Source organism: Protopterus annectens, chromosome 9.part0 (genome assembly GCF_019279795.1).
Source record: "Protopterus annectens isolate FY-2018-M chromosome 9.part0, PAN1.0, whole genome shotgun sequence".
In the NCBI taxonomy this organism is placed as follows: domain Eukaryota; kingdom Metazoa; phylum Chordata; order Ceratodontiformes; family Protopteridae; genus Protopterus; species Protopterus annectens.
In genome coordinates this window covers 909,706,699-909,725,757 of record NC_056743.1, presented here as the reverse complement: position 1 = coordinate 909,725,757, position 19,059 = coordinate 909,706,699, and positions in this window count along the sequence as shown.

Genomic DNA, 19,059 nt, shown 5'->3' with positions numbered 1-19,059 from the left:
TGCAAAAAAAAAAAAAATGATGCTTTCTTTGTTTTTAAATTTTGCATGCTCTGAGATTAATTCTCAGTACATGTGTAGTAGTGTTTCGACATGCATAATGTCAGTCATTTTGATTCAGTATCATGCATGTTGACAAAAGTAGTTGTTCAACTAATTTAGGTAGATCCATACACACACACACATATATATATATATATATATATATATACACACACACACACACACACACACACACATATATATATATATATATATATATATGTATATATGTGTCATAGGTGATTGTTTATAAGGTACCACTCACTAACAAAGATACAGGTGCCAGACCAGGGGTGAATTTATGATATTTCCATCTACTGATCCAAGTTGTTCTTGAATAGGTGCAGAGAAAAACTCTGTTTCACATAGATGGGAAGCCTGTTCCACAAAAAGAACAGTCTTTGAAACACATACCTGTACCTCCAGCATGTCTTATTTGTGTTGCAGATGAGGTTTACATCCCTGGATCGGATGTTTCCGATACTATTGGTTTTGCGGCTGTGCAACATATCCATTAAGGGTGGATCAGACAATGCTTTGCAGGTCAAACACAGATCACCTTTCAGCAACCTGTAGAAGACTGAATATAAGAATAAGGCTTTGAGGCAGTTTGCATAAGACATGTTGCTTATGCCATGGATTTTGTGAGGAACCTCTGTAGATGCTCCAGTTTTTGTTTATGCCTGGTCGGGGACATACCAAAAAGGCATTGTATTCTATGATTGGTCTAATGAGGGCCAAGAACAATGGAACAATGATAGCCTTGGATATAGATGCTTATAGGTTGGGCAACACAAAAAGACTTCCTTACTTCAACAGATACATGATGGTCAAAGGCCAAGTCACTGTCTACATGCTTTCAAAAATTCCTGACCACTGGCTGGTAATTTGTGGTATTGGTGGTGGCCATCTTTTCCAAAGAAACTATTATGCACTTCTTAGCATTGAGTTTTAGACCGTGACTCTGGCAACAATGATTAGTTAGTGCCAGGCCTTCAGGAGGGTATTTGTGTCTTGGAGGGAATAAATGACACACATAGTTTGAAATCTGCAAACTTGGTCAGCCAGAGGCCTCTGACACTAGCCTTGAATTCAGAGAAGTAGATGCCAAAAAGTAGTTGGCCCAGCACTTAGGCCTGTGGGACTCCACTAGTGACCTACCTTTTTGTGGAGGTAGACTCCCATCTACTGACTTCCTGGTCCTATCTGTGAGCCAGCTGGCTATCTGGCTAGTGATGTAGAGGTTTACACTTAATTTAGTGAGCTTGTCTGCAATACCAGAATGGAGTATTGTATTGAATGCTTTGGCCAGATCAAGGAAGACAGTATGCACCATTTTGCCCTTTTCCATTGCTTTGGTGGCCCTCTTGAAGAAGTCCACCAGAATCAGTAGGCATGACTTACCCTTGACAAAACCAAACTCAGTTGGATCCAGTGTCTGAAGGTCTCCAATGTCATCATTTATCAAATTCATAGTTATTCTTTACATGGCTTAACATATGAGACTAGTGCAGGTTTTGTGTAGATAGTTTCCCTAGTTTGTGAATGGCCCACCTTTGTGCAGAGAGCAAAAAGTAACAGTCCTCTATTCATTCATTACAATGCCTGTTTGGAGGCTGCAGTTAAATAGTGATTCTAAGAGCCAGATAGGTCATGCTTTATGCTGTTAAGGAGACATCCTGGAATATTTTCAGGTCCAATCAATGCAGTATTTTTGGCCTCAGAGAGTGTTTTGAGGGTCTGTTTCCTAGTGATAATTGGGGAAGTAATGGTTGGGGGATATTTCTTGAGTAGTGTCTGCAGGTAAGAGTAGGGTAAAACTGGAGATGAATTTGTCCATCAGTGGATTTGCAATATCCTCTGGCTCAATATAAGTGACTGCATTTATAATTAGTTCAGCACATTGTCTATTGCTATTGAGGTTGGGGACATAACTGAGGAATGCCTTATGATTATCCTTGGCCTAGGAGGATACTTTAACTTCAGACGTAGCTTTGGTAAACATAATTAGTCCCCTTAGCTAAGAAAAAATAAGCAGCAGCAGAAACGGCAATTATGTACTGAAAGCAAACCAAGTCCCCTTAGCTGCTTGTTTAGTTTGATGAGGAAGTTCTTATTTTGCTGGGAATTGCACTTCTTATTCTTGGGCACAATTTTCTTCTTTCTGTTGTACAAACTATGAACGCTGAAATTACACCAGAGTGGCTTGTTTTTAAGGTTGCCCTGTGCTTACTTTGAGTAGGTATTGCTGTCTCTGTGCAGCTGTATTACATGATTGTAAAGTGTTTTATCAATTACTCCACATAGGGCACAGTGTTCCCTGGATTTTTTTTTTTGAGGGGGTGTCACTTAAAAGTATGAACTTTGCCTTGGAATGATTCCTAAAAATTCTAGGGTTAGGTGGAGTCACGGGTTTATTTTTATTTCAATTAAGACAGTTTTATTGTCCAAACTGGCCAATGGGAATGCTACATATAGGGCAGTGCAACATGCCCCCATGTTGCTAAGGACTAGGTCGAGGATGGTTGCAGCCCTAGTGGATGTTCAGACTAACTGATGCAGGTGTTTATTCTGACAAATTCTGGGAATCTTTTGGTCTGGAAGTTTGGGGTTGTATATGATTCCCAGTTTATACTGGAGTTGTTGGAAGTAACCCACAAATATGGTGCTGGGTCAAATAGGGAGTGACTCCAGTTCATTTAACTAAATGGTGTGGGTTTCCTGGATCATAGCGGGGGCCTATAGCATGCAAAGAATTGGTATTGCTTATTGTGAGTTGTACATGGAAAAGCTACATATTGCTTGACCAGCCTTGAGGTGTGTTTGTTTTTGATGTAAATTGAAACACCTACACCTTCTGGGATCTAAAAGTATGAAGGGCATTACAGCCCTGCACTGCTGTGATGCATTCCATGGCTTTAAACCATGTCTTAGTAACTACATAAACATCTATGTTCTCCAGGGTCAGGATAGATTACAGGAAACAGAGATTTTTGTTTAGATTCCTGGCATTGAGCGCTATGACATTTAGATTATCCTGAGTTGATTTAGTTATCTTTTATGGTTTATCAGGTCGACAATGCCTAAAAAGGCACTATGGAGACGTATACGACTTTAGCCAATATTCAAAAGCTTAAAGGGATATGTGCAAACTATCCCTAGTGAAGCAGCACAGTTTGTCAACTACATCCTCCGAGGCTGACAGATATTGTACCACCTTTGAATGACACCCAAAACTAAGCCAATTATTAAAGTCAGTTATCTTCTGTTCATGTTGTAACATCATCCTCAGAGCAGGTAAAATGCTGCTTGATGGCAAGTACATAGCAGCCTGGGACACGTAGTCCAAGAGCTTTGCCATGACTCGATTCATATACTCCAAGGATGTAGGTCCCAGGTCATTCACACCCACATGGACTATGACTGAATCATACTGGTACTTGTGGTTCAATGACTTGGATCAGGACCTCCTAAAAGTCATGACACAGACCATGTACCATACCAACCAGCTCTAATATGACTGGATTGTTTCTGCTTGTCCCTGTGTAATGGCACTGCACATACACTGAGTGGTGATCATGGAGACACTTAGTTTTGCAAGGGGGTGATACCAAGGACATTGCCTGCCACCAGTACACCAATGCCTGTTGTCCTCATCACCCCTATCATCAATGAAGCTGGTAGCAACCTAAAGCCAAAGATGTCTCTGCCATTACAGCAGAGGTCACTCCTTGTGCTGATGTGTCAGACAACTATTGTCCTTGTTTGTCATCTTGGTGGAAGCCAGAGTAATGGATGGCTAAGTTAAAAATATCTGTTTGTTTCTTTCTCTTCTTTCTTACTCATGTGCACTCGGATTGTTGTTCTAATGGCTAGAGGAATGTGTGACTTTTGTCTTTTTTAATATAAAATAATACAAAAAGAAAAATCTAGCAAAGCTAGACTTACCACTGTGTGATATCTTAAACCTCTTGTGTCAGAGGTTACATGGGATATATGCAAATTACCCTTTAAGGATATCAGGTGTTTCAGCTAAATGGCAATTCTGAATGTCCAAGACTTTTTTCTTTTACTTTTACTTTTAAGTCTATTTATGGACAATTTCAGGCCAATAAAACCACCCCCCTCTATTTATGGACATGCATGTTTCTGCCTTCTTATGGTATCATCAGCACAGCATAAGAGGAATGTTTGACTTTTGGAAACACAGGGTTGTTGTACCCAACTGATATCCATAAACATTAGGGTGTCTACAAAATATCCCAACTAACAAACTAAAACAATGAGTAAAAAGGTCACACAGGAAAACCAATTGGTTAAAAATTGCTTTAGTTAATATAAAAGAATTGGAAATGTCTTTTGAAGTGTGTTTGTTGGATCTCCAGACCATCTCCTCTTGTTAATGTAACAAAAAAGATGAAAGACAATAATTGTCCTTTGAGGTGTAATTGCTGATGGACTTAATGGCTTGCATATGACTAAGACACAAGGGTAGAGTCAAAAGAGGAGAAGCAGATATGGATGTGCTGGCAAATGCAACTGTTGTAGGAGAGATGTGATTAAGTGTTTGTCTCTAAGGATATTGTTCTAATAGTTGATAAAACTGATTTTTTGTTCTGCAGTCAAGTAGTAGAGAAAAATGAGGTAATGTGGTGATCACTAGAAGATGCAGAAAATGTCAGCAGATATAAATATGTGCTATGCTATGCTACAATATAGATGCTGTCATACTTCTCCACCTCTTAGAGGAAGAAATCTGGAAAAAGCCACGAATAATGAGGGGACAATGCTCCAAAAATAGGGACACTTTTAAAATATTGCTCTCACAAATTTGGAAAGTTGATAGAAGAACAGGTTTTACATTAGCATTAATTTTCTTTTTTTTTTTTTTTTAGCATTAATTTTCTGAAGGGTATGAAGTCTGAAATTCAAATGTCTGCTGTTATTTTCTGACTTCAGTCCTCAATGTTTTGCTTGTGATTTGCCAGAGAAATACAGTTTTATAAGAAGCTGACCATAAATATGAGGCAAATATCTTGACAGTTAAGCGGTATGGATGCTATCTTGACTTGTCTAGGTGGGATATCATCTGGAAAAGGTATCTATGTGACAATTGGCTATTAATTTATCTTACTTATAATAGTTATTAATATTATGTCTGCAGTAAGTTCTAGTCTATCTTCATTACCTTTTACTTTATTTTTTTTGTGTGTGCCAACCCACATATATTTTAACCTGTATTTCCACTGTTTCTTTATTATATAAGTTTTCTGTCTCTCTCCCTTAATTTGTTGTTATCCTTATTTTATATTTTACTTTCATATTTGCTGTTTCATTTTTCATCATTTGTGATCCCTGTGTTATGCAATCAGACATTATAAGAGATAATGGTAAACTCTGTGGACTACAGCCTTGACATTCATGCTGGCTGCATACAGACTGCCCTCATTTGACTAGCAGTCACACCACTGCCTAGGGAGCCATTGTGCCATATGAGGCAGGAACCAATACAGAGGGCAGTAATGGATGTAACTGACCTCTGCCTGTGTCCCTGCCAAAGCAGCATGAAAGGAAGCATGGACCATACCCTCTCTCCAATCATAGTGTTCCCCTTCCTTGTGTGTCATCTCCTTCCCCTGTATATTGTCAAAATCGGGTCTATATTACTTTGTCGAAATAGCAATTCAGCAATTCAATGAACATAAAACAACATTCACTTAAGCAAATGTTCACATCTGTGAATGTGTTAACATAGGGGAAGGAGTTACTTAACCAACATTCCCAACATAACACACACCGCAGTATATCAAACCCACAAAGATGGGGGGGGCTGTGCCCCAAACACCCCCCTACTTATATATACCAACTCCAAGTTTGCACTACAGTGAGGAAAAGAGCATTTCTTCATGTTCCTCCCTAGAACCATACTCCATAGCACTGCACATGCATTCTCCCCTCAGGCAACTACTCATTGGCAAGCCCTCCCCAACAACCTAAAGGAAGTCAACACTTAAATCCAAATTCAGAATGCAACTCAAAAAGCACATCTTCATCCAAGAGTGGGTTTCCTCCATGTGTTCTAGTTTCCTCCCACATTCCAAAGACATGCGTCTGGAATGCTTATCCCTGGGCATCCACTGAAAATGAACTCTGTCCCAGTCAGACTTTCCAGGTAAACAAATGTTAAATAAATAAATAAATAAAATGTTCCTGCTTCAAAACAGGACATATCAGTTAATACATTATTATCTCTTTTCCACGTCTCTTCTCTTCTCTGTTGATGCTGTCAGGTAATATTACAGTAAGGGTAAAACAGGCAAGATGTATTAATTACTGGCTAAGATTCCATGGAGGTTTAGTAATGATATTGCTACTTGCATAAAATAAACATTGGAATTACAAACAACATTATAGCTATTTTCATTTGGTTGAGATTATTCTAAGCTTTAATAATGTTTGGAGATAGTGCTAAAACCATTTTTGTTTGTTATACGAGTGAGCCATAAATTGTTATAATAGCATATAATATCATTTATTGTCTTTTTATATTTTTACTTAGTTTCTTAAATTTTTATACTGTAAGTTCTTTGGGGCTCTGTCTGATTGCCATCATTTTCATGATTTTCTCTTGATTATAAATGTAATTTTGTTGCATGCCATCCAGGCATCTGGTGAATATCACACTCTCTTATATAATGGTGCTGCATAATTTAGTGTATCAAGAAAGTTGTCGCTGAAATAGTTTACAGCATCATCTAGTGGTAAGAATTTAAGTGGGTCCAGTGACAGTGTCTGTGAAATGAATTAAAGATATTGTTGGTGACATACCTCTCAATTGGGCAGATTTTCGCAGAATGTCCAGATTTCTGGCTCATATTTTTGGTCTGTTCCTCATAAAATTAGAGGTTTTCTGGCAAATCACTGGGATGATCTGAGGACTGAAGTCACTAAATAATGATGTATGGTTGAGTTTCAGACTTCAAATCCTTCAGAAAATGCATGTCAAAACAAATCCTGTTATTCTGGCAACTTTTTAAGTTTATAAGAGCAATATTTGAAATATGTCCCTATTCTTAGGCCTTTGTCCCTCCATTTTGTTTGGCTTTGTTATGATCTCTTGTACTAAGAAGTTGAGAGGTATGGTTGTTGAATTTTTGAAAGTTATGTACCAAGTTATAGGTGATTTTTGTGGGAATTTAAAAGTCATTCCAGATGGTGTAGATTGAGTAATGATCACACAAAGTATAAGGCATTGTTCCTCAATGGGTAATATGGCTTGGGTTGTTAACTTGGTGCTAGTCTAGTAAGCTGTTGTTACCTTAGGCTTTATGCATTCTTGATGGTGTTGTGAGTTATGGAAAACCACAGGGGTTAATATTTATGAGATTCTACTTAAGCTATTGTACATGGTTGGGTTCAGTTCAATTGGCATTAACATCACCTAATATAATGATATCCTGTCTTAAGTTACTGATGAGCTAAGATAAATCTTTATAGTGTTTGTTCCAGGTGGAATACAGTGTGGCTATGTGAAGAGTTTTATGTGTTCTTAATTTGAGTCACATACAGCAGTTCTGCTTTATTGAATATGAGTTTTTGTAGGAAGTTCCTTGTTAAGTTCATAGATTCTTACTAGGCTAGTGACCCTAGAGGATCTTTAGAAACCTAGCCATGCATTTCCATGAAATGTTTTGACTTTGTAATTTAAATACGAAATAACCCAGAGCAGCAAACATTTATACCCCTTTCCATGGAGGGCAATGGTGCTGCTCCAGGAATGAATTTGCCGTTTTTCATCGATTCATCCAGATTCAATTTGAATACACTAAGAGAAGTACTTTATTTTATATGGAGAGGAAGATGATTCCAAAAAAGTGGAATTCTCTGTGGTACGTATCTGTCCCTCCGACATGTTCTACTTATAATAAAGAAAAGATTAAGATCTCTTGAGCAGGATTTTATGCCCCCATTGGACTTGTAAATGTACAGTAGGTCTGAAAGGATGGGATCTGCTGAGACTCTGTATATGAGACAGAGGTCACCCACTCAGCAGCCTGTATGATACAGAGAAAAGGGATAAGGCTTTGAGATGACCAGTGTAGTTCTTTTGATTTAGGCCCTTGATTTTCTTGTCAAGTGTTTGCACAGGTACATGCCAAAGGGGGCATTATAGTCAATAATCAGCCTAATTAAGTGCAAAATACAGTGGAATGAACACAGTCCTGGACATGGACCCCAAACCCTTACTAATAAGCTATGCAATGAGAAAGGACTATCTTACAATAGTGGAGACATGGTAATTGAAGAACAGTTCGCAGTCTACACAGATTCCCAGGTCCCCAACTACTGGATTGATTTTCAGGGGTGTGTTATCAATGTGATAGTTGCAGGGATGTCATGCTTCCTGAAGGATACTATTAAACATTTTTTGGCATTTAGTTTGTCTACGGTTTTGACACCAGCTACTTGTTTGAAAAAGGCCCTCTTGGATGATCTTGGTGTCCCCTGGAGAGTTAATAATGGTACTTAGTTTACAGTCATTAGCAAACTTGGTCAGCCATAAGCCCTTATTGATTTATTTGATATTTGTTTACCAGGAAGGTCCAACTGGGTCATAAAAAAAACATTTTCAGTGGAGACCCAGGAGAAAAGCTCCAGTTACAGACTAAGATGCACAATCTTTATACACAAAACATAAAATTACACGATTAACAAGTTATAGGTAACTTAACATTGTCTTTGCCTCTGAGAAGTAAATGCCAAAGAGGTGTGGCCCATGGTCAGAGCTCTGGGATAAACTGCCGGTAACAGGTCTTCTGAAAAAGATGGAGCTGCCCACCCTGATTTCCTGGGTTCTATTTATGAGCCAGTTTGATATACACTGAGTTAGCAGAGATTGGAATTTAGCTGGGAGGATTTATTAAGACTCCCCGAGTGCGGAATGGTATTAATGCCTTAATGAGAGCTAGATATGCAGTGTGTACTGATTTTCCTTCAACCATTGCTTAAGTAACCTTCTTGAAGAATTCAACCAGGCTAAGTAGCAGGATCTGCCCTTGAAAAACCAAAACTGGCTTGGGCCAAGGGTCTGTAGGTTACCTATATCCTTGTTTATTAATTCCATAATGTTCTTTATCATAGCCTTACAGACGAGGCTCTATAATTTCCTGGGTCAGTTGAAACCCCACCCTTGTGGAGAGGGATGACTGTTGCTGGTCAGTCAAGCTGGTTAGAAGATATCATTGCTGGACCTCCTGCTCGTTTTCTGAGATGTTCTGATTCAGGCTACATTGTATCTTAGTGGAAGGATTTCTTCATTTATTACACAAGAATTTAATCCTATTTTAGTTAAAGCTAATATAGCTGGCTGAAAGGAAGCTAGCCAGTAATGCTGTTCTATAAGTTTATTACATATGCTTCTGGAATACATGTGGGCTATTTTTTCACTCCTGGTAAGTTGTATCCTATTAAGAGAGCAATTTGAATAATGATTGCTTGTCCAATGTTTGATTCAGTGTCTTCCTAGCAAAGGATGTTTAATACTGAAGAGCAATCCTGTATAGATATATCATAGTTTGTATTTTTTTAGGTATCTTACCATTTTTTTTTATTGGAGTGAAATGGCAATATGTATTTCAGCAGCCTAAGATTGATAGGCATGACATTGAACATTTGGGCAGTTATTACTATGTTAGAATGATGGTATGTTTTAGTAAAAGGGTGGGTATGGGATGCGGGTTGGTTGATATAAGTGAAAGTATATTAATTATTGAGGATCATGAGGCATAAGAAGCATGTGATTTGAATTTCCATCCAACCCATCAAAAGCCGTCTGTGCATCATGATTTACTGATATTAACAGATCCTTATCCAGCTGTACCCTTCTCAAAAGCAACGTATTTTTCATTACATTTTCAGAATTATGCCTGCCATTAACAAATCCACACTGATCACTAGATCACTGTCTTTCAAGTTAAGAACCATTCAGTCTACTCTTTTCATCAGTGTTGTTATAAAGAGATAATCATGGTTTAGAACAGATACTAGTCTATATAATGAAGGAAGGCTTCTGGTCTTTCTGCTCTTTTTGGGATTACTGCAATCACTGCTTCCTTCTATGACTATTGTATCTGTTTAGTTTCAAATACTAAGTTAAACAACAATACAAATATAGTCCTCATTTCCTATTACTGCAAACTGCAAAACTTCATCAGGAAACCATCAGTGCTCACAGTCCCCCCCCCCCCCCAAACATGCCCTTTGAACACATCAGAGAGTTCTTCCAGCATAATTAATCTTTATTCCAGGGTGAATCTCTGTCACTGCTTCTATTCTGCTTTGCCCTTAACCCATTAGGCTGTCTACTTAACAGCTTAGGCCATGGCTATAATTTGGCTCCTAGAAAACAATAAAGTGTAAAGACTTCTCATCTTCTCTTTGTCGATGATTTGAAACTGTATAGCTCATCAGATGAGGAACTGAAAGCAACACTGCAAGTTATCAGAACTTTTTCAGATGATATAAGAATGTCATTTGGTCTTGATAAGTGTGCAAAAGCAACCTTTAAAGCAGGAAAGGTGCAGCACCAAGAAAACATCAGTTTGGGACAAGAATGTGATATAAAAGAACTTGTGCAAGAGGAATTGTATAAATATTTGGGAACTGATGAAGGATCCATAATAAAACATGAACAAATGCAAATAAAACTTAGTAAGGAGTACTTTAGAAGACTCAAATTAATCCTGAAAACAGTGTTGACATCTAGGAAAAAAATCCAAGTTATAAACCAATTTGTTCTTCCTGTCCTATCTTACAGTTTTGGAGTGATTGACTGGCCCCGAAAGGTGTTGGATAGATTAGCTAGAAAAACAAGAAGGATGCTTCATGCTCACCAAATGATTTATAAAAATCACTGAATACAAAGATTATATATTCCCCGCTCTGAAGGAGGGATGGGCCTCCTTGAAATTGATTACATGTACAGATATGCACTCGTGGGACAGACATATCTGCTGACCTCACAAGACCCAAATGTAGTGAAAGTTTTGAAACATGAGGAGAATAAATCTAAGATGACTTCCCTACTTAGGCTATCAGAAGTATATCGGCATCAAGCAGGAATGGAAATCAAACCACAAGTAAATAAAAATCAGGCAGCAACTGAATGTGCCAAAAAATAAAAGAACGAATATAAGGTGAAGGACCAGATGAGAAGGCAAGAAATGTGGAAAATGCATAAATATAGTTGCAAGGAAACTTCTGGAAGAACCTCATGTTGATTAGGAATGAACGTGGGAATGGTTAAGGAGAGGCAAATTCAAACCAAGAGTGGACCAAGATAGTGGGCTACATACACGGTGGTTTACAAAGTCCATTGAACATGTGGGAGAAACAGACAAATGTAGTTTTGTAAAACAGAATTGGAAACAGTTACACACCTAGTTGCTGGTTGTAACATACTAATGGCAGAAGGACTGTATACTGAAAGGCATAACAATGTGGTGAGATTGTGCAAATATTATGGTATTGTAGTGGTTGAAAAACACTGGAAACATGATCCACAAAGCATCACAAAAAATGATGAAGTATACATCACATGGGATCATCCATTACCAACAGTTCAAAAGACAGATGTTAGGGGGAGACAAAGATGGCCGCCTTTCTGTAGACACTGTACATCTACAGCTCTCCAGTTACTCGCAAGAATAAGTAACCCTGAGGATATACTACAAGTCTTTTTGCATTAATTACCGGATATAACTATTCTACTACAACCAAACTACGACTGAGAATCAAAAGAACGAAGGAAAAACTAATTAATTTCACAGGATTAAAGCTGATTGTCTGCCTGACTCTGAATAGAGCTATAAACAAAGGATCTATCTGATTTCTGTTTCAAGATGTCAAAACTGGACAAAAATATGGACACAACAACAACTAAAACTAAATTATCAACGCTGATGTCACCAGAGAAAGACTCTACATTTAAAGACAGAAAACTGTAAAACCACAAGATCTTTTAAAACAGGAGGAACAAACCAACCGGATCAGCTAGCTAACATGGAGGACATTAAAACAGCACTGTTACCCATACAAGAATCTTTAAATGCACTTTCAAACCAGATATTTGCTTTTAATGCCACATGCAGTCAAATTCTCGACAGAATAGATAAATCTGAGGCTAGAATATCCGATAATGAGGACAGAATAACATTTCTTACAAAAAAAACAGATATTCATGACCTGGACATTCAAACTATGCAGACCAAGATCCTGGATTTAGAGGCAAGATCCAGAAGAAACAACATAATTATTAGAGGAATCCCGGAAAATATTCAATATAATGATCTAATGCCTACCATTACACAGATACTGGAAATATTGTTCGAGGACTCGGGTATGGCTAAGCAAATAGTCATAGAAAGAGCACACAGAGCTCTCAGGGAATCACAAGCATCAAATATTCCTAGACCGGTTTATGTCAAAATTCTGAATTACCAGGATGTAAATAAAATAATTCTAACTATGAAAAAGAAAGGAGGTTTTGTAATGTGGCAAAATAACAGAGTTTCTATGGGTCAAGATCTACCACTGCAAATCAGACAAGCCAGACAAGCATTAGCTCCTTACTGCAAATTCCTTATTGATAAAATATAAAATTCCAGATGAAGTATCCAAGTACATTAATCTTTACATTTGATGGAGCCAAATATTCTGTTTCTACAAAAAAGGAAGCAAAACTCACCTTTATGAAGACTTTTAAATCCTTCCAACTTCAGAAGCTTAACTGGAACATTCAGTCTGTGTACAGCAATACAGATTCTGGGATTCCATGTCTGCTATACCTCAAGGCTTCAAAATCCTTTGTTTGCTTCTTTTTTCTCACCAGGCCCCTGTTTAATCATTAACCAGTATTTTCTTACAGGTCCAGCTAAATCCAAAGATTTCATGAACTCCTGCAGCCTTGATGAACTGTGCGTCTGTGAGTCAACAGGAAGTCCTAGAAATGCTCCAGAGGGTCAGCTTTTGTTGTGGCACTTCTGGAAGTCTGTCCACATGATGGGTCCCCTTTGAGAACTCGAAATCAAGATTTTTATACCAGGAAGTAGCCAGAGCTCTGTGGAGCCAGGGGAAGCTTTAGAATTGCAAAACGAGGCTCCTGGACTATTTTAGAGAGGTTTGACTTTTATTTTGTATAAAGAAATGTCAGCTTATTCAGGTAAGGATTTAAACTGGGCTGTAACATATGGTTAAATAGAGTAATTTAACTACAATGTTAGAAACAATATAAAGTTACTACAGTTATTCTATTTTGGTTCTAGATAGTGTGCCTGAAGATAGAAATGCAGTTATAATTATATACTATTGATATTTTTGCTTTTCTGCCTTTGAAATGACTGTTATATTGTTTATGTTACTCCAAAAAAAAAAAAAAAAAAACTTTCTCCTTATTAATGCTATGATAATCTATATGTGTTAACATGTATAATTCACTCTCCTATTCCTAAGGGAATGGAAGGATATATATTTTATGTGGTTCTAGAGATTCTGTGCATTATGTTAGCTATTTATTTCTTACAGTATTAATACATTAATGGTGAAAAAAAATGTTACTGCTGTGTGTTTTCATCAATGCTGCTGTTAACATGTTATACTTACCTAGGCAAAGTTAGATAAGACAGTTAGTTATTCTAGGATAATATAACCAATTATTTAATTAATAATGTATGTAAATCATTAGAGGGTAGAATAAGAAATTGGTATGTAAGACATAACAGTGTGTTAACTAACTAATATGTTCAAGAGCTGTAGATAGGTACTAGTGTTTAATGGGGAATGTGTAGGTTAGTTTTTGTAGGGTTAGTTGTAGTTATCATAGGTTTTGTATATCTTGTTAGGGTGTTATTATATAATAGTCATTTAGGATTGATGTATACCAATAGAAGTCTAAACAGTGTTAAAAACCTATGTTTGTCCTGGTCCAGGAGAATAGTGGATAGGCACTGGTTAGGGATGGGGCATTTAGTTTGCTTCCAGATATTTCAAAATCTGATATTATACCGGAATCTAGTATCGTTTTCAAATTCAACATATACACTAACATTTTAAAAGTATTTTTATGTGGATAATAGACTCATGGAATGTTAAAGGTTTCCAGAATCTGAAAAAAGGAAACTATTTTTCATTTACTTCTTCAGTCAAAAGCACCATTTATATTGTTACAAGAAACCCACTTGGCTAATGATCAATGGACTGCCATTAAAAATAAAAATGGATCAGGAGGTAATAGCTTGGAAGGGACAACTAATAGTGCAGGTGTAGCAATAATCATCAAAACTCAGTTCCAAGAGAGAATTTTAGATTTTAAAATGGATAAAGAAGGAAGATGGTGCTATGTAATTTTATAACAAAATTTTACGATAAACCGGTGATTCTTCTTAATATATATGCCCCATGTACCAATCAGCAAACCTTCATAACATCACTTTACTTTATTTTTAAACCAATATAACAATTATTATATAATAATAGGAGGTGACTGGAATACATACCAAGACCCTAAACTAGATAAAACAAGTCCCCATAGATCTTATATAATAATCAGGCAGTGATAGCACTGCAGGAACTTAAAGCAGATTTTAAACTTTATGATCCATTTAAATGTAATAAGGACCAAATGAATCCAAATAACTTCACATTTTATTCAAGCTGTCATAAAATGTGGTCCAGGATCGATTTCTTTTTAATATCAGATACACTAATGTGTTTTGATCCCTATATATACATACAAGCTCGTTATTTGTCGGATCACTCCAGGATCACATTAACCTTTAAGAAAGATACTTGTCATAAATTGCATGTTAGGGGTTATAATTGGACATTAAATCCATATCTATTGCATAAAGAGGATGTATTAAAAGAAGCTCAGGAGTTTTTTAATCAATTATTAAATAATCTTTAGAACACCGACATCCATCAGACATAGAATGGGCAACTATCAAAGCAAATTAGAGGAATGTTTATCCAAAAAGCTACTTTCTACAAGAAATTACAAGTGAAAGATATGCATGACTTGGAATCAAAAATTAAATTATTAGATCAGGAATTAATTAGAAATTATAGTAAACAAACCAAACGGAATTATTAAATTGTCAAAGAAACTTTTTTATTACAAAACAGTAAATTATCATTCCATGAACAGAAAATGCTGGTAAAATACGCTAATCACATACAGACCCGTCAAAAGCACTAGCACGTATTATTAATCAATCAAGTCACCTTCCCAAATCCCTGAAATATACTTCAACAATAAAACATACACCAATACGGAAGATATCATAAAGGTTTTGAACTAATATTTTCAGAACTATATGGTGAACAACAGGATGTAAATCCAAATAAGAATAATAATGATTTTCTTCAGAAAATTATATTTCCAAAGATTAATGATGAGCTTCATATGAACCTGATTAAACCTATTTCTTCAGAGGAAATAACTGATGTTATCAAGAAATTGAAGCCATACAAAGCTCCGGGACCGGATGGTTTGACTACAGAATTTTATAAAACTTTTAGTGATATTCTGGGAAAATACTGTCAGTGGTCTTTAACTATATTATTAACAATAAAATTACTGACCCACACTTTAATGCATCGAAAACTATTCTCATACCGAAAGAAAATACTGATCGACAAAACCCGGATAATTATAGACCCATCTCACTTTTAAACATAGATATGAAAATTATGACATCGATTTTGGCTAACAGGTTGAAAATGGTAATTAACCCTATAATATCTGATGAACAAGCTGGTTTTATAAATAGCAGACAAACTATAGATAATACATTAACACTGCATACAATGATTTCTCATGCCACCCATAAAAACCATAATCTTTACGCACTTATAATTGATGCACAAAAGCATTTGACAGAGTGAACTTAGAATATTTATTTGACATTTTAACATGTTTTAACATACCACAAGAATTCACTTCAACTTTAAAAATTATATACCAATCCTTATACAAATCTAGTCATTAACAGGAATCTTTCAAAAGAATTCAAATTAAAATGGTACCCGTCAAGGCTGTCCTTTATCTCCCTTGTTATTCAATTTGTATTTGGAACCTCTATTTTGCACATTAAACAAAATATCTATCATAATGCTCCAAGGATCTATGGTACGAAGATCACAATGGCTGCTTTTGCAGATGATTTGAGTATTTATTGCACAACACCTGTTTTGGATACTAATAAAATATTAAAGGCAGTAGAAGAATTTATGAAAATTTCCAATTATAAATTAAATTTAAAAAACTAAGATATTCCCATTAAAGACACCTACACCTTTTTCACTATTACCATTAGTAGGGCAGGTAAAATCAGAAGAAAAATAAAATACTTAGGAGTGGTTTTCTCAACAGACAACAGAGATTTTTATCTCAATAATGTTAAGGTTATTTGGGAGCAGATAGTATCTGACTTGAAAAGATGGGATAATCTGAAATTACCAATAATGAAGACTTCAATTATTAAAATGAATATACTTCCTAGATTACTATATATTTTTAGAGCCACAAGTCCAAATCTCCAAAAATTCTTCAAACAGCTTCATACAGAACTAGCTAGATTTCTATGGGAACCTAGAAAAGTTAGGATATCGTATGATAAATTGATGGCTCCAAAAAATAGGGGAGGGTTGGATCTACCTAATTTCGAAACATATTATTTAATAATAAACACCAATAGACTTTTAAGAATAATTAACTTTGATGGGTGTAACTCGAAATGGGTTCCCAAATGGCTGGTTCTTAATCATAAACATGTCAAGGAATTGGATATTAACTGCAAGGCATTACCTTTTTTAAACAAAAATACTCTTAAAGGGTACTTCGTGTTGGAACATATCAAAACATATATAGTTTCAGTACAAAATCTTTTTAACTCATTAAATCTTTTGCAAAGTATGATAATTCTTCAACCATTTCACAAAAATCCAAATCTGAAAATTGGTAACCAGCTGATAGACCTTAAGAAATTCCCACTTATAATTAATTTAACCCTACTTGATTTATATCCTTTTTTAGGTATCCCGATTCACAATATTTTAGAAGAGTTGAATCTCCCCAAATCGTATCTAATTATAATAAGACAATTAAAAGACCTATCAATAAGTTACCTTAGTAAGGGAATGACATAATTAAAGAAGAAGATTTAAACATGTGTCTGAACTTATGGCAAACCCTTACACAGGAATGTAAATATATAACTGCAGCATATGGTTTGATTAAAGAAATAAAATATAATAATCAAATATTAATTTCCAAATACTGGAGAGAGAAATTGTTGACAATTGAAGAAAGTAAAATACTAAAAGCAATTCACTTAACCATAAAATCTGTGTCCCTTCAGAGGCTATTATTTACCCAATTGATGATATTTAATAGCGTATTATACGTCTCACTCTACACAAATTTAACTCAAAGAACTCACCAAAATGCCCATATTGTATAGATCAAACAGCCGACCTCCTACATATGTTTTGGAGTTGTAAATGTATTTTCAAACTCTGGAATTCCTTGAAACTTCAACTACAAAAAATGGGATATCAACATTCCACACTCTCCTGGGAATTTACGATTTTGCATATTCCACCACCCAACTTGGAAAGAACCCAAAGAATTATACTAGTCAATATTTTTTTGTTGATGAAGTTATATATAGCTTCCAATTGGTTGAACCCTTTACAGGCATCATGGCAAAATTTCAAGATAGTAGCATGCAAACATATTCTAGCACATAAATTTCTAATTAGTGATTATAAGAAAAATGTAAACAATACAAAAATATGGGAACAAATCTTTAACATTGTATTAGCTTAAACTTCCATTCCACTATTCTCTGGGAAAAACTGAATAACTGTTGAATTTTATTGAGATAAGTCTTATATGGTTACTAGTTCTTTTTTCTTCATTATTTTTTTTTTTAGAAGTGTATAGGTATGTATAATGATTCTATGTAACTGTTGGAAGCATTCATGTACATATTGTAAGTAGTTGGTAGTACTGTATTAGTTGTTTGGAAAAAATAAAATAAAGAATTATTATTGAAAAAAAAAAAGACAGATGTTAGAAAACCGGACATAGTGGTCCAAGAAAAGAAGACAAAAGTAGCATTGGTCATTGAAATTGCAACACCCTGTGATTACATTGTCTTGCATACAGAGAGACACAAAGTCATAAAATATCAAGATTTGCTGGCAGAAACAAGAGCAATGTAGAAGAATGATACCCAGATAGTTCCAATAGTGGTAGGACCAACAGGTCTTCTAAAAATGTTATTTATTTTTTTTTTATTTAACATTTGTTGACCGAGAAAGTCCGATTAGGTTCCACAGATCCTGTTTTCAGCGGAGGCCTGAGGAGAAATGCTCCAGAAGCATGTCTTTAGAATGTGGGAGGAAACCGGAGTACCCGGAGGAAACCCACGTGAACACAGGGAGAACATGCAAACTCCACACAGAAGGCACCCCAGCCAAGAATCGAACCGGAGAACCTCTTGCTGTGAGGTGACAGGATTAACCGCTGCACAACTGCGCCGCCCGAAAATGAATCTACAATTGTATTTAGATATGCTACCAATACTTGTAACTCCGTCTGAATTGCAGAAGGAATCATTACTGGGCACACTGCGTGGTGCTGCAAGGAACACTTTTGGCTGACATCTAAGACTGAAACAGTACAAATTTCATGAACTTTAATTGTACTTTGACTTAGGAATGAGGTCCATTCCTTTCATGGTGTTAGAAACACAAAAGATTTGGAGAAATTAAAAAAAGGGAGAGACATTAATTAACTGCATCAAGCCATCCACTTCATCTCTTGTTAACTTAGGTAAATCTACATTTTGTTAAAAAAATTCTGCATTTTAGATTGATTTTCTTCCTATATAGTTTATCCCTCACTGAATTTGTTGTTACACAGCTATCAATACCAGATCCTTACATACTATTCCC